The 17,552-nt window shown below is 39.3% G+C and overlaps 1 non-coding gene across 1 annotated transcript; it reads left to right on the top strand.

Annotated features, from left to right (window-relative positions):
• Positions 1 to 4,043: 4,043 nt before the first annotated feature.
• LOC135273806 (U6 spliceosomal RNA) lies at positions 4,044 to 4,150 on the top strand. The gene has a single exon (XR_010341605.1). It is a non-coding gene; the product is annotated as a U6 spliceosomal RNA (small nuclear RNA).
• The last annotated feature ends 13,402 nt before the right edge of the window (positions 4,151 to 17,552 follow it).

The following is a 17,552-nucleotide window of genomic DNA, read 5'->3' as shown; positions in this document are numbered from 1 at the left end:
ACAAAAGACATGCAAGATGCTTTCCCTAAACATTACAAAACATTATTGATAGAAAATTAAAGAATGCCTAAATGAGCGGAGGAAGAGACCAGACTAATGGGTTGGAAGACTCAGTATTATAAAGAAGTGAGTTCTGGCCGGGCGTGGTAATCCCAGCACTTTGGGAGGCTAAAGTGGGCAGATCACCTGAGGTCAGGAGTTCAAGACCAGCCTGACCAACATGGTGAAACTCTGTCTCTACTAAAAAATAACAAAAATTAGCCGGCTGTGGTAGTGGGAACTGTAATCCCAGCTACTAAGGAGGCTGAGGCAGGGAGAACTACTTGAACCCAGGAGGGGGAAGTTGCAGTGAGCTGAGGTCACCTGACTGCACTCCAGCCTGGGTGACACAGCAAGACTCCGTCTCGGGATGGCAGTGGGGGAAAGAAGTGAGTTCTACACTAATAAATGTATGGATTCAACAAAATTTTGGTCAGAACACCATAGATTATTTTGCAGAGATTGCCCAGATAGTTCTAAAATACATGTGGAAGTACAAACAACCTAGAATAGTAAAAGCATTTTAGAAGCAGAACAAAATTGGAGGATATACATCATCAGATACATCAAGCTGATTAAAATATGTAGTATTGGCAAAGGAGAGGCAAAATGACCAGAAGGAGCAGAATAGAAAGATTAGAAACAGAATCCACACATGCATTTTGCCTGACTTATGACAAAAAAGTCCCTCAATGCAATACAAGAAGGATGATAATTTCAGAAAAGGTGTTGGGTCAATGGCTATCCAAATGAAAAAAGTCTATTTTGATTTCTGTCTCATACTATGCTCCCAAATTTTGCTCCCGATGTGTTGTCAATTTAAATTTTAACAGTAAAACAATAAAGTTTTTAAAAGGAAATGTAGTAGAACAATTCCATGAATCTGGAATAGGCAAGGACAGCTTAAACAGGACATAAAAATATGCTAATTATAAAGAAAAAAATTGGTTAATTTTGTTTTATCACATATACCATTAAAGAATGAAGAGGCAGTATAATTACATAATGGAGTGTTTTCTAGCAACAAAAATGAACCAACAATAGCCATACAAGACATTGTGGATGAAACTTACAAATCTAATACTGAGTAAGAGAGTACACACAGTATGATTCCGTTTATGTAAAACACAAAAACACAAAAATTAATCTGTGCTGCTAGAAGGCAGGGGAGTGGTCACTGTCGGGCAGATAGTGGCTGACAGAGGGCGCGAAGGGGCTTCTGAGGTGCTGGTTACGTTCTCCTTTTTGTTAGTTACACGTGCATTCAGTGTGTGTGTGTGTGAAAATTTATTGAATTAATTCACTTATGGCACTTTTCTGTAGATACATAATTCATGAATAAAAGTTTTAAAAGTGGCTGGGTACGGTGGCTCACGTCTGTAATCCCAGCACTTTGGGAAGCCGAGGCGGGAGGATCACAAGGTCAGGAGTTTGAGACCAGCCTGGCCAATATGGTGAACCCTCATCTCTACTAAAAATACAAAAATCAGATGGACGTGGTGGTGCACGCACCTGTAATCCCAGCTACTTGGGAGGCTGAGGCAGAAGAATCGCTTGAACTGGGAGGCGTAGGTTGTAGTGAGCCGAGATCGTGCCACTGCACTCCAGCCTGGGCAACAGGGCGAGACTCAGTCTCAAAAAAAATTTTTTTAAGTTAATAAAAATAAATACAAAGTTTTGAATTAACATACAAACAAATGAATTGCACAAGTAGCAGCCTGGGGAGTTTAGCTACAATAAACAGACTCGGAATTTTCAGTATTTTAAAGAGTAAATATTTATTTCTCATTTATGCAAAGTCCGATGGGAAGCCTACCTTCATGTGGAATGTGTCCTCCAAGGTATCTGCAGCAGGGGAAGAGAGGAATTAAAGAGGCATACTGGCTCTTAACTGCCTTGACTCGGGAGTGACATATGTTATTTCTGCCCCTGAAACTACAAATGTGGCCCCAACCAAACTGAGGGAGGCTGGGAAGTGCAGGAAAGCAAATGGGATATTTGGTGAACACTGACTGTGCTGCACTTAGCTTGATGGCAGTTGGCTTGAAAAATACTGCAGTGTTTTTAGTTAACTACAAATGTAGCTTGTGCCACCTGTGTATGTGTAATGTGGTTGCTAGGCATAAGGCAACTTTGGAAAGCACTGGAAAAAAATAAATATGGTACTCAGGAAAAAAACAACAACAGCAAAAGAAGGAAGGAGTTTTCCAGTTTTAGTCCATCAGGCTCAGGTCACATTTGAAAAATTGTGTTCATTTCTGGATATCATCTTTTAAAAGTGACATTGACAGGCTAGCGCATGTCCAGAGAATGTAACTACAAAGATATATTAGCCATGGCAGGCTAGGATATATTTTGGTGATAAATAAAGCCTCAAATCTTTTTTTTTTGTTTGAGACAAGGTCTTGCTCTGTCACCCAGGCTGAAGTGCAGTGGCGTGATCATGGCTTACTGCAGCCTTGACCTCCTGGGCCCAAGCTATCCTCCCACCTCAACCTCCTAAGTAGCTGGGACTACAAGTGAGCCACCACGTCCAGCTAATTTTTAAATTTTTTGTGGAGATGAGGGTCTTGCTATGTTGCTCAGGCTATTTTCAAACTCCTGGGCTCTAGCAGTCCTCCCGCCTTAGCCTCCCAAAGTGCTGGGATTACAGGTGTGAGCCACTGCACCTGGCCCAATCCTCAAGTCTTAATGGCTTAATACAACACTTATACCACAGTCTGACACGAGCATGAGAGGTAGCCTTCTATATGCTGACACAGGGATTCGAGCTTCTTCCATTTCACAGATTCCATGCCTCTTAGTGCATCCTGAGAATTTTCCACAGGATCCTCTGAGCTAAGCAAGCCAATGAGTGAAAGAGATCAAGGAAGATCTCATAAGACATATGGCCGGGCATAGAAGTAGCACACATACATTTAATCTCGTTTTATTGGCCAAAACCCAGTCACATGCCCCAACCTAATGGCTAGGGTATTCTTGTATGCCCACGAAGAGGAAATGGGATTGGGGAGCGTCTAGCTAGCTCTGCCACAAATGGTGACAGATCCAAAGTCATGTGGGACACAGTTGAAGGAACTAGATAAAGTCAAACTGGAAAAAAAAGATACCTCTTCTCAAATATATGAAAGGAAGCCCACAATAGATTCCTCAAATATTTAAAGTGCTGTCGTATGTAAGAAGGAATATACTTATTCTGGATAGCTTCTGAAGGCAGATCTAGGAAGAAGGAGTGTGACAAATGAGACAAATTTTTATCTGTTTAGTATAAGAAAGACCTTGCTGTCAATAGAGCTGTTCATCTCAGAGCAGATTACTCTGTGAGTACTAATAAATACTATTTTATTAAGTTCTTACTATGTGCTAAATTCTTTTTTTTTTTTGAGATGGAGTGTATTGTGCTGTCACCCAGGTTGGAGTGCAGTGGCGCAATTTCGGCTCACTGCAACCTCCACCTCCCAGGTTCAAGTGATTCTCCTGTCTCAGCCTCCTGAGTAGTAGCTGGGACTATAGGTGCATGCCACCACGCCCAACTAATTTTTTGTATTTTTAGTGGGGACGGGGTTTCACCATGTTAGCCAGGATGGTCTTAATCTCCTGACCTCATGATCCACCCTCCTAGGCCTCCCAAACTGCTGGGATTACAGGTGTGAGCCACTGCACCCAGCTAATTCTTAAACCATTTAGTTGTAATAACTACTCTTGAAATAGTACTACTAATGTCTGTATGTTGCAGATGAAGAAACAGGTCTTAGAGATTGTGTAACTTGCCTAATGACACACATATAGTAAGAGGCAGGACCAGAATTTGAATCCTGGTCTTTCTGAATCCAAAGTGTGTGTACTTAAACCTTAGGCCATACTGCCCTTAAGGAATTTTGCTTTTAGGTAGTGTGGATAAAAACAGTTCAGCAGGGATATTTCAAAGAGGATTTCTTCATTGTGTTTGAGTTGAACTGAAATGGAAGCTGCCTCATGACAGGTATGTGTAAAGAAACTTCTGGGTGCTCAGTTCGGCAGCACATACATTAAAATTGGAATGATACAGAGAAGACTAGCATGGTCCCTATGCAAGGATGACACGCAAATTGGTGAAGCGTTCCATATTTTTACCACCTGAATTTTGTAAAAATAAAAATAAATAAAATAAAATAATTTAAAAAGAAACTTCTGTGGACATTGCAAGGCTCTGTTACTTAACCAGTGCTTTGGTGTTGGGTGCCGAGGAAGCAGAGGACTCATACAAGGAAGCAAAGTTAAGCAAAATTCATTGCTGTTCCAGCTAAAACTTCGCCATGAATGTGTGGTTGCCCTAAGTGATTAATAAACAGTAGGAAGTTTGGGGGTGAAAATGACTCATGGGGCAACCTCCTATGCATGAAGGTTTGGCTACCACCAAAGCAAATCTTGATATGGCCACTGCCAGGAATATTGCTGGGCTTCAGTTGGATGCTCAACATCTCCCCCTACAGGAGTCAGAGGCGCAAATCCTCTGCTTGTGTTGGCTCTAGAAATTTGTTTAGCTCACACTCAGTTGCATAGAAGCAGGCGCTGGCAGCCTTAGTAATTTTGTCAGGTAGCCGTGGAGACGCTGTGTTGCTTCAGAAATTCATAGTCTACAAAGGGCAGGTGGATTCTGGGATTCTGAAAGCATTGGAAGCGCATCATAACTCCCTGTCTCTGGCTTGCATTTGTAAAAGTAGATGAGCAAAACAAACATAACCGGACCCAAGTATCCAAACTGATTAAGAGACTCATCGGATGGAACACAGTACTACTAGTCCTGCATCCTACAACAAGCAAGTTCTTAATCTTGACTCAAGTGGCCATTCAGGAATTGCTACATGCCAAGAATACAACACTGCAAAAAAAATGCTCTCTAGTTGATAAAAATTTATACCCTATCTAAAGTGGTTCAGAAGTCACTGCCTATGTCATTTAAATGTGAAAGAAAACAGAATTCACATAAAAGGAGAAAGAGTAAATATATTTGGAGCACAGAATTGAACAGATTGCCACACTTGGGCAAGAAAATTGCTACAAGATTTCCAGTAGCTAAAGCTGTAAGAGAAACACAGTTATCTATTTTTCATTTTCTGACAACAGGAAGCAAATAAATCCAACAGCAGATAGATTTTTTTTCTTCCTGCAAATAAATGACATCACAAATGAATGGTATGGGTTCTTTTATAAAATGCAGAGATTTATGGAGTGAACAGAATCTTAACTTCAGAATAAAAGATACTGAAATGAGCCCTCAGATGCCTCTTGAATCAGCTGTCCATAAAGACAGAGAACATAACTTTAAGTAACAATGAAGTCATTTTTTATAACGGGCTCTTTGACACTGTGCAGAAATTCTTTTTCCAAGGTTTAAGTTAATAAAGGGATAGAACTGTGAAACTCTATATCAGGTATTCTCAAGCTTTAATGAATTACTTTGATTAAAAAGTGGATTTTTGGGCCCCTTTCCCAGAGCTTTGGATTCAGTAGGCCTGGAGAAGCATCCAGAAATCTGCATTTTTAACTCTCACCCCACCAAGTGTTTGAGATGGAGGTGGTCTGTAGGTACGATTTTGAGAAACACAGATGGAATGACGTAAGTGGACTTTGGGCAGGTGTTAGGCCAAGATCTGTTTGCAGTGGGTGGGAAACTAGCTGGAGACATTTCACAACCTCTGTGGAGCTGAAGCTCATTTGGAAGAAGGGCTCAAGTTCTCATGTGGGCCAGGAACTGCACTAGATGCTTGCATACACTGACTCATTTAAAGAACCAGGGAGCCACAGGCAGCACCTCTCTTCACAACACATTAGATTTGATGTCTATTTAAATTGTCTACCATGAATTGCTTAGAGCAAAATCTTACTATAACATTCTAGTTACAGAATTATGTGAGCATGGTGGTATGTCCAGAGTCCCAGGAATGTTAAATGTATCCCTAGATGGTCCAATTTTTTCTCTTGCTCACAGTTATGAAACATAGTTTAAAACTTGTGTCCCCATGAAAAGAATTTGTGCTTTGAAGTTCTTCTTACATCTGAGAAATCTAAACATGTCAGTGGTCATCATAAAGTCACCCTATGGGCCTGAGGAGGATGTGGGTGTGCACGAGTGATGGGCAGGGAAGCTGGGGACAGGATCAGAGAGCTCCTTCCATTTTTCCCATTGCTGGTCACCACAGGTTGTGGCTGGTTTGATAACAGAAACAAAACCAGCAAGCAAAAACGCAACTGGCTTTTTGGGTTAAAGAATGGTTAACTTTTTGGGCTTGATGTTGGTGCACATCTCTATTCATGATAGGATACAGGTCAGAGGGCAGAGGTAAGAGGGAAAACCCATAATTGCTTCCAAGAGTCTAAACCAAAGACACATCTTCATGGTGGTGTACCATGAAGCCTTTGAAGGTCCACATAAGACATTTTGAAGCCATGAATCTTATTCATTTATTAAAAAAATTTGTTGTACCAGAGCATAGACATCTATCTTGGGGCAAAGTTTCAGAAAATAAGTAAAATCCAGTTTTCTGGATTCAGAACAATCAAAGGCTAGACAATGGCAATCAATAACAATACTCCTCCCATACCAATTTGAAAAGTTAAAAATCTTATCAGCCATTCAGATGTCTTCACATCATGAAACAATTGGAACATTTTTTTCTCCTTCATTAAATGGCCGATTTAACAGCTGTTTCAACTCAAAACTCTTATTTTGAGTATTTGTTATTCAACATTTGGCCCTGATAATATTATCAATTCTAAAGTGCTAAGACTATGTTTAAATCAACTGAAATATTTTGGTTATGTTTTATTTATGGGACTTCTCTGCTTGTCTTTTAACCTCCTAATAGCAGGCAGCCAAATTATTAGCTCATCTATTTTGGCAGAATGAAACAATTCATGATTTAAAGAGCTTGGGAAAGGTAAAACTTCTGAGCAATCATAACAACGTCCAGCTTAGAATGCTGTTTGTGTACTTTCTATAGGATGTGTAGCTTCATCCTGTGGGAGGATTTCCTTCATTTGAATCCCCAAGGCCTCTGACCGATTTCCCTCTTCCTTTGGTGCTGTTTGTGTTTAAAAAATAATGCCTAAGGGAAAGATAACCATCGCTCTGTTGCTTTGTGGACACATGCATTCTCATATGATTTCTGTTCCCTCTCCTTGTCAGTGATGAGATGAGGAATTGAGTGTAAGCACATCAAAATTGCACAGTAAGTGGTCAGGAGTCTTTCAAATAGCACTAAAAGAGGCTGAATTGTCAGTGAGGAAGGCGCAGCTGGAAGCTAGATATTGCATCATCTGGCCTTCCTCTGCTGAACAAAGAAAATTATTTTGTGAAGTATGTACAGATGCTCTTATTTCAAGTGACATAATGCATTTGTTTCAATAGAGGTTTTCAATCTGCAACTTTGAAACTTTTCTCAGTATGGAAAACCCCATGACAATTCATTGTACCCTGGGGTTCATCTGAAAGAAAATCACTGGATCTTAAAGCCAAACCAGCAATTTGGATATCATTTTTCTGGGATGTTTCCATTTAATGTTACCACAGAGATTCTGTGTTTATGTCAAAAGGGAAGAACTAGAAAAAGGCTTTCTATAGGCCATGAAATTAGTTATGCTTTGTGATTTTAAATCCATACTGGCCACTATAATTCAAGTGTTTAAATTGTATATTTTAGAAATTGTGAATTTTTAAGAAAAACAATCATGAATATAGGCTTCTAAAATCAAAGCTAATTTAGTCATTTATTTATGACTACTAGGTTGAAGCTTCCTTTGAAAATCCTATTTCATACAGAGCAATGAAAACAGATGACAAAATCTAAATATTTTCAGTTTATTCTAAAGATTGTTGGTAAATATATTGCTGGATTTTTTATCACCATGAATTAATTACTCAAGAAATACCTCCAGATTTAATAAAGGAAAAGAAGAGGTTCTTCATGAGCCAGTTAAAATCATGATGTGCCCCATACTCACCTCTGTCAGGTAGCAAGGTGCTTATGGAGAGTAGAGCCATGCATTGTTTAAGCAGGCCAAGGAATTGAAAAAGTGGAAAAGGAGAAGGTTGTCTCAGCTGTCACTAGCGTCTTTCTAACTCAGAATCTTGGAGGAATTTCTCTGTGCATCTCTTGTCCTTTACTTGACAGACCAAAACAAACCAAGATACCAGGAAGAGTTTGTTCAGATTTTTTAGTTTCTTTTCAGTTCCCCAGTTTCTCAGAATTGAAGGCCAACAGTATTCCTTCCATAGGATACAATTTCTCTTCCCTCTTCCTTGTCAGTGATAAGATGAAGAATTGAGTGTAAGAACATCAAAACTGCACAATAAGTGCTTAGGAGTCCAGTTGAGAAGGTCACAATAAACCGCGATACCGGGCAGAGTTTGTTCAGGTTTTTTAGTTTAGTTTCAGTTTCCCAGTTTCTCAGAACTGAAGGCCAACAATATGCCCTGCACATGAGGATTCACCTCTCTAACCCTTCATATCTCTTTAGCTTCATTGCCTACTCTAGTAAGCAAGCATTGCACTGGAGTCAGGTGGACTTAACTAATCAACCAGAATATATTTATGACCTACTCCTCCAATGTCCTGTGCTAGGCACTGTGGGGCTCATATAGAAGAACCTGGATTTTTACATTCCTCAGCAGGGTCGTTTTGCTCTAGCCCAACCAGTTCACTTGCTGTCCATGCCCGGGACTTAAATCCCTCCTGGAAACTGATTACGCTTTCTACCTGGAATACCTTCCCCATGCCACTCTGGCAGTTCCTAGCCTTCAAGTACAGCTCAAGATTAACTCCTCTCACTAACCCCACTTTGATTTTTCTGTGTCATCTCTGCGATTATGTATGAAAACTCCTATATTCTAAGAGTCCCTATGAACTCCTTGAACATAGAGACCACAATTTATTCATACTTGTGTGCCTGTACCAAGAAGAGCCCAGGAAGAAAGGCCATAAAATGGAAGATACATACCTTCATTTATTCTCAGTGAAAGGATTGGTCTAAAAAACTGGCCTGCCATTATTGGAAATAGAAAACCATTAATCTCTTCGAAGAACATCGTGTTGCCCATCGACCAAAGGGATGGAAAACAAAACAAGACAAAACAAACACCATGTGCCCTGATTTCCTTATCGCTTTTCCACACAACAGCGTTTTGCTTGAGGAGATAATGATAAGAAACCTCTAAGAATTTGGTTATTTTTTACAAATTTGCTTTTTGTTGATCCCAACATACAAATATATCTGTATCTATGGATTTTTTTTCACACTTTGACATAATCCTCTAAACTCTTTAGGAGTTTTCTTCCCTCTGATTAGGAAGTATTTATTTAAAATATCAATTTTTTTTGAACGAACTTAGTGGAATTATGAAGTACAATTTGAGGCCAACTTGTAACAAAACAAAATGCCAGACCTTAAAAGATTATCCTTTAATCTTGAACTTAGGGTCTAGACTTTATTTCCTTGTTTCCTTCCTCATTTTCCCTTCCTGTAGCTGGCTGGATGCCTTGACCATTTACATAATATATTAAGGCCAGTTTATTTTGACCAATACTAAAGGTAGACTTGAACCTTATAATTGATGATAATAATCACTTACTCAATGTTTACCATGTGCTAGGCAAAGGCTTTACATGTATTACCTCATTTAGCCCTCATATCTCTAGGAAGTAGGTTCTATTATTATTTATGATTATTACTCTCTTTCTCCTTTTATATGTCAGTCTGAATGCAGACTCTCCTATCTTCATTGATTGACCTTCAGACTGTAGGTTTAGCAGTTGCTAAAAGCAAAAATCAATCCAGCCCCTATTTCTGCCCCAAGCTGCCAACAACCAGGGTTGGAGAAAACTTTTCCAGGCTGACAATTATTATTAAAAGCAGCTTTTCCTGTTGGCTGTCTGGCAGAAGCAGGAAGGCAGGCTGGGTCTCCCATGATTGCCAAAGCAAGGAGGGCTTCTGGTGGAAATGGGCTTCTTTGATATATTTTTCTCCTGGGCTGAATTTTCTATTCTCCTCTTTCACTGGTGTGGTGTGTGTGTGTGAGTGTGTGTCTGTGTTTATTTCAGGTCCTGATCTGTTTCTTTCTTCTGTCCTGAAAACTCACTTGGAGCTCTTTCCACAGAGGTAATTCCAAAGTGTAGAAGTTGTGTTCTGGGTTTTACTGGCAAATACTATGATTTCCAAGCATCTGTTCTCTAGGCAGTGTTAAAATTCATTATCCTGACAATTGCCCTTCGGCTAACGTGCCAGGGCAGCTGAAGCAACCCACCGTGGATTCCACCTACTACTTTTTACGATGAGACAATAGTAATTTTTTTATGAATCAGAGGGTAAGTCAGTGAATAACGTCCTTGACATCATCTTTCCTGCAAGTACAATAACAAGTTTCACAGGGTCATTCTTTACAATACATGTTAATATCTATGACACAATGCCAAAACTCACATCAGTGAAATTAATTCTACGAGGCACAAAACACAGCATGCAAATTTGTGATGGTTTGATTTGAGGATAAACTTGTTGTGTGCCCAATGCAATGAAGTCCTTCACAAATATTACTTCTAGTGAACTCTAGATTATACTCCTGGACAAGCCTTTAAGACTGTGAGGAACCTGAGAAATCCACTGAAAATTTATATCTAAATACAGTCATCCCCCTTCTCTAATCATGTGCTGTGGGAGAATCCCAGTAAGCAGACAGCACTTCTAGCTGTTCTTATGAGACAACTGGAGTTGACTCCAGCAATGAAGAATGGATGACTATAGACCTAAAAAAACATAAGCCCCAAATTCATTAATTAAGCATTGATTAAAATTAAGCTAAAATCATAAATTAAAATCTTTAGTAATAGGAATCTTGAGATAGTAAGAAACTGTTGATAAGAAATTGTGCTTTGGGAATACAAAACTCTGAGCTGGCTTCTTGACATCTTGTTGGGAGAGATAAGAAAGCACGTTAGAAAATGTTTGCCTACCAGGGACCATAAAATTTGGGTTAATTTAGTTTCTGTTCCCTTTCTTATTATTATATTGAGTTTCTGTCTACTGCTCTTCGATAAAAAGAGCAAAGACTTTTCTGAAATAATGGAATTTTAATAGTTTTAATAGTTTCAAAACCTGCTGACTTACAATCTTGGGACTTTGAATGTTTGTTATAAAAGATTACGTTTGTAGAATGTTCAATGAGGAAAGTTGTTAAAGTAGAAAATTGTTTTCCTTAGAAATTTATTCATCAACTGTGAAGAGACTTCCATTGTACCAATATTTATTCACTCCTTCCAACATAGTGACAGAATTTATAGCTGGGTACAAAGGTACCCAGGATATAGGCAGTGAGGTATGGCCATGTAACTAAATAATGGTCAATCGTATGTGAGCAGAGGTTAATTTGTAACTTTGTGAAAATGTTCTCAAAGGAAAAGAGTACCCTACTGGGGTCCTCTTTCCTGGGGCCTGAAGTATGGCTGGAATGGCAAGTCACCTTGGAAAATAGAGACAAAGACAGAACTTCAGTGCTGCAGAGCAAAGATAGGAGGACCTGGGTTTCTGACCTTATAGAGGGGCTCATACCTGCTTCTTACCTCTGGACTTTATTGGTATGGGGAAGAAATAAACAGCTGTTTTATTTAAGTCACTATTATTTTATTATTTTGGGACTATTTGCCAAACCAAATCCTAACAAATAAACCAACTTTGTGCTATATGATCGGCTATAACCTTATTGATTAAATGCAAATGAACCTAATCAAATAGAAGACTTTCCAGATCATCTGGAGACACATACAATTTCTCAGCCATCCCTAGATCTTTGTGTCATCACCGCAAGAGTCAAAGTGTCTGATGAAAGCTTCTGATTGTCCTTAACACGTAAAGTAAAGGACATAGGTTGAAAGCATAAAGGACATAGCAACCTATGTCCTTTACTTTATGTGTTAAGGATGAGGCAAATTATTGGGTCCTTCTGGCTTCCACTTCGAGATACAGACTGGGGAATTGACCCCTAATAAAAGTTGTTCAAATAAAAAAAGATAAATGGTCCCAGTGCTTTCTGAACCAGGTCCCTTAGAGTTGGATTTACTGGTGCATCAACTAAGCAGGAAACTCTTCAAGGAGGTAGAGTTGGGTCAGGTGGTATTGGGTATGTAACGGAGCTGCTTGAAGGAAGAACACATCCTACATCAGTGAAGGACAACACTAACTCGTGGTTATGTACAGAATCAAGGTATTATTGAACATGGAACAGGGCATGCTGGAAAGATGATGGCTTAGCAAGTCTCACCTGCCTTTCTCTTTAATTACTGAACACTCCAACCTCCAACCTCTTCCTGGCTAACTAGGAGTTGGGGCTGGGAGGTAGGTGGAGCTTGGAGGGAATAAGCCAGAGACCAGTAGCTGAGCTTCCAACCCTGCTACTACCCTAAAGCCAGATAAAATCCAGGCAAAGCCTTGGGGAAGGTTTGAAAGCTGCAGTTCCTGGGAAAGGCTTGGCCCATGGACGTTGCTGAGCACTCAGGAAGAAGGCTGACATTGGTTAGCATGAGTGTTCCTGTCTTTTTGGTACCCAGAGGCTGAAAGGGAAGGCTGGGTTCTTTCCACTTCTGAGGTTGAGTGAGCATGAGAGGACCATGAAGAAGAGAAGTAGCCTCTCAATTCCTCAGCAGAGGCTTAGAAACCTTTTCACTGATGTAATGGGTTAGAGGATCAGAGATTGCTGCACTTCCACCACTCTGAAGACTGCTACTGCTAAAGTATCTTCAAGAACAGACCAAAGAAAATAACACTGCACCACTAGGGCCAGCAGCCGCAGAGAGGAAGAGGAAATAAAATAATCAAAGAGAACCTTAACAAAATCTGAGTAAGTTATTCGTGGAAAGATTTTTTTTTTTTTTTTTTTTTTTTTGAGATGGAGTCTGGCTCTGTTGCCCAGGCTAGAATACAATGGTGCAATCTCAGCTCACTGCAACCTCCTCCTCATGGGTTCAAGCTATTCTCCTACCTCAGCCTCCCAAGCAGCTGGGATTACTGGTGCCCACCAATGTGCCTGGCTAAGTTTTGTATTTTTAGTAGAGATGGAGTTTTACCATCTTGGCCAGGTTGGTCTCGAACTCTTGACCTTGTGATCCACCTGCCTTGGCCTCCCAAAGTGTTGGATTAGAGGCATGAGCCCCCGTGCATGGCTCTACTGTGGAAAGATTTTAAGCAAACAACAAAATAAATCCAAAGACCTCAAGATAGGGGAAGATACTTTGGGGAGAAATTAGTGGTCTGAAAGGAATATTGCAAGATGTATAGTTAATGGAAATGGGTAACTATATCCATTTAACCATGTATAGTTAAATCAAAGTGGATAATGTATAATACTATTTGAATGTGTGCTACCTAAGAGAAAACTAATGTAGACCATAGCTAAAATTGGCTGGGTGCTGTGGCTCACACCTGTAACCCTAGCATTTTGGGAGGCCGAGGCAAGAAAATCACTTGAGGCCAGGAGTTTAAGATTAGCCTGGGCAACATAACTACATCCTGTCTCTACAAAAAAAAAAAAAAAATTTTTAATGAGCTGGGTGTGGTGGCATATGCCTGTGGTTCCAACTACTTGGGAGGCTGAAGTGGGAGGATTGCCTGATCCCAGGAGTTCAAGGTTAGAGTGAGCTAGGTTCATGCCACTGACTCAAAAACAAACAAATGAACCACAAAACCTCTTTGCCAGGCAAAAGATACTATAAACAACCTCAAAAGGCAAATGAGAGAGTTGCAAAAAATTTGTAATTAAGATGGCTATTTACAACTCATAGAAAAAATGAGCAAATAATATGAGTAAATAGTTCTTACAGGAGTAAATCTAAATAGTCAGTAGAATATAAGAAGAATTGAGAATATGCTCAAACTAGCTAGCAGAAAATGCAAATTAAAGTGGACATGGGGGATCTCTTTTCTGAACCGCTGTTAGTGTGAGGGGTATGAAAACACCCGCTGTTGATGAAGACAGGGAAATGCAAATTCTTATATATTTATGTTGTTAAGTTCTTACAGCCTGTGAAGAAAGCAATTTGGTTACATCTTTTGAAACTAAAAATTCATATGTTCTTTAATGCAGCAATCCCAGTTGTGGAGAACCTATCTCATAGAAATATAAGCAGCAGGCTGGGCGCCGTGCCTCACGCCTGTAATCCCAGCACTTTGGGAGGCTGAGGTGGGTGGATCGTGAGGTCAGGAGATTGAGACCATCCTGCCTAATACGGCGAAACCCAGTCTTTACTAAAAATACAAAAAATTAGCTGGATGTGGTGGCATGGGCCAGTAGTCCCAGCTACTTGGGAGGCTGAGGCAGAAGAATTGCTTGAATCTGGGAGGCAGAGGTTTCAGTGAGCCAAGATTGCACCATTGCACTCCAGTCTGGGCGACAGAGTGAGACTATGTCTCAAAAGAAAAAAAAAAAGAGAAAAAAAAGAAATACAAGCAGCAGTAGGTAAGAATATGAGTACGAGATGTTTATTTTGCATGGCTGTAGTGATAAAAAACTGGAAATAGCGTAAATGCCTAAAGATAAGGAAATAGATAATAAGAGTACATTGACATTATGGAATAACACATAATCATTAAAAAGAATGAAAACAATTGACTTACAGGGATTGTCATAAAGTATTGTTGAAGAAGAAAAATCAGATACAGAGAGAGACATGCATACTATGATCCCATGCTTGTAAAGCAACCTACTATTTATCTGCTATTAAAAATCCTATTATTTCCTGATGATTCTACTAAAATCCTTATATTTATCTGATGATTTATTAATATCTGTATATATATGTATATGCATAAATATGCTTATGTGTGGCTATATGTATATAAAAAGTACAGAAGGGCACACACTGGTTGTTAACATGAGGTATGAGGGTGGAGAGTAGGTCAGGGTCACTGGAGTGTACATGGATATAAGAGGTAGAAGCATGTTAAAAATAATCCACCATGTAAAATATAATCCTGTTTACGTAAGGCCAGACTCAGTGGCTCAGGCTTTTAATCCTAGCACTTTGGGAGGCCAAGGTGGGCAGATCACAAGGTCAGGAGTTTGAGACCAGCCTGGCCAATATGGTCAAAACTCGTCACTACTAAAAATACAAAAATTAGCTGGCTATGGTGGCACGTGCCTGTAGTCCCAGCTACTCAGGAGGCTGAGGCAGGAGAATCACTTGAAAACCCAGGAGGCAGAGGGATTGTGCTACAGCACAATTTCTGGGCAACAGAGCCAGACTCTTTCTCAAAAAAAAAAAAAAAAAAAAAAAAAAAAAATCCTTTTTATGTAAAAGGATGTATATGTATGTGTATTTTTACATATAAATAAATTTTCAAGCAAATTAAGCAAATAAACAATTTTAAGCAAATCGCAAATACCATATAGTTTCATCTGGACTATATTGATCTTTATGCATGCTTGTAGTGGTATTATGAACCAGGAAGAAGGAAAAAGGTGGAAGGATGTCCACCAGATTGTTAGTATGGGTCACCTCAGGGGGTGGAAGTGAAGTGGGGGTATGAGGGATATAATTAGCCTTGCCTTTTTGTGTTTTTGAACTGTATTGTTTCACTTGCTGCAATAAGCATAGACAAACTGGCAATTTGGGCCTTTGGTAGGCCTGAGAATTGGAAGAGCCTTTGGGAATATCTGCCATCTTTTCTCTCATACTCAAGGCAGCAAGCTTAAGCTATTGCAGACATCAAATAGATAAATAGCAAACTATTAATGAGGAAACAAATGGATGGCTTTTACCAAACCTGTTAAAGTTAATATTTAATAGAGATACCACAAAGCAAGATAGGGCAGAGCTCATAAATTTTGGGGTGAAGAATTGTATATATCTCCACCTTCTAAGGAAACAAATGTAAATTTTGAAAATACTTTGTACTAGATGCATTCAAGTGGACATACTTAACTATTCTGTAATTGTTGAACATAGGGATTGTTGCCCAGAGAATAATGTAATAAGTATCTTTCTTGGCTGTCATTAAAAATGATGATTAAAAAGACTATAGAACGACCAGCTCCCTTTCAAGACTAAAGGTTAAGAGAAACAAGGAATGATAGGCATAAAAATATTTCTTGTCCTTGCAGAAAAAAAGACCTATGCTTAGAAAGATGACCAAAAGGAAATATAGTGCAACAGAATACTAACAATGGTTGTTTTTTGTGATATTATGTGTATTTATAATTAGTTCTTTCTATTATTTTGTTCTGTCAAACTTTCTGTAATGAGTTTATAATATTTTATAATAAAAGAGAAACCAATAAACCTAAAAAACTCCAATAAACTTAAAAAAATTAAGTGCAAAGATTTCCCTTGACAAAAAAATTTTATAAATAGGTTGTCAAGGTATTTTAGAATTCTTTCACTATTTATGGCATTACATCCATATGTGAACTATTAAGGGCAGAAATACAATATCTTTATTTGGGTCAAAAATCTCTGTATTCAAAAAACAGAACTATAAGGCATTGCAGACAGGAACATATGAATATGATCTGAAATTAGTATTTTGGAGCCACTATCAGGAAATGCCAGCATGATGTGAAATATTGAAGAGAGGGTGGGAAAAAAAGCTAGACTCATCGCTAATATGACAAAAGCAGAAGCATTACTAGACCAGTTCTAGAACATCCAACTTCCCCTTTCACTTTATTACTTAATTTCATAAATTCATCCTCACTTATTCGCTCAAACAAATACTCATTTGTTTAAATATCATATAGTAAGGCAAACTAACTTCTCTGATTGGCAATTTCCTCACAGATTAAATGGGGACAATTCAGGGACACTACTTTGTTTGTAGGGTACTTCTGAAGGTAAGGGATAATGAATGTGAAGTTCCTGGCACCTAACAGATACTAAAAAGAAAAAGAAACAGGAAAAAAGAACATTGTCGTCGTTATTATTCTTCCTATTAGGTGTCCAGCTCAGTACTAACCACTCTTGGGGAAGGGTTTCACAATTATTCTGGTGAGGAGGAATTGGTGCCACAGTGCGTTGGATGCTACTTACAATTAGCAGCATAGATGCCGGGCGCGGTGGCTCACACCTGTAATCCCAGCACTTTGGAAGGCCAAGGCGGGGGATCACGAGGTCAGAAATTCAAGACCAGCCTGGCCAAGATGGGGAAACCCCGTCTCTACTAAAAATACAAAAATTAGCCAGGCACAGTGGCAGGTGCCTATAATCCCAGCTACTCAGGAGGCTGAGGCAGGAGAATTGCTAGAACCCCGATGGCAGAGGTTACAGTGAGGCGAGATCCCACCACTGGACTCTATCCTGGGCGATGGAGTGAGACTCTGTCTCAAAACAAACAAATAAACAAAACAATTAGCAGCCTAGAAAACAGCGTGTGTTTTATTTCTAAAAGTAGATTCCGTATGGCTCCACAATTTTTAAACGAATTTTTGTTGTCTGTGTTAAGTCCTTAGTCGAAAGACGTCTTTTGGTCTCTGAATCAGGGTGGCCTGACCT

This window comes from Aotus nancymaae, unplaced genomic scaffold (genome assembly GCF_030222135.1).
Source record: "Aotus nancymaae isolate 86718 unplaced genomic scaffold, 86718_ANA_hifiasm-v0.15.2.pri h1tg000008l, whole genome shotgun sequence".
Lineage (NCBI taxonomy): Eukaryota > Metazoa > Chordata > Mammalia > Primates > Aotidae > Aotus > Aotus nancymaae.
The sequence above is the reverse complement of the archived record's forward strand: the minus strand, read 5'-3'. Positions and strand labels throughout refer to the sequence as shown.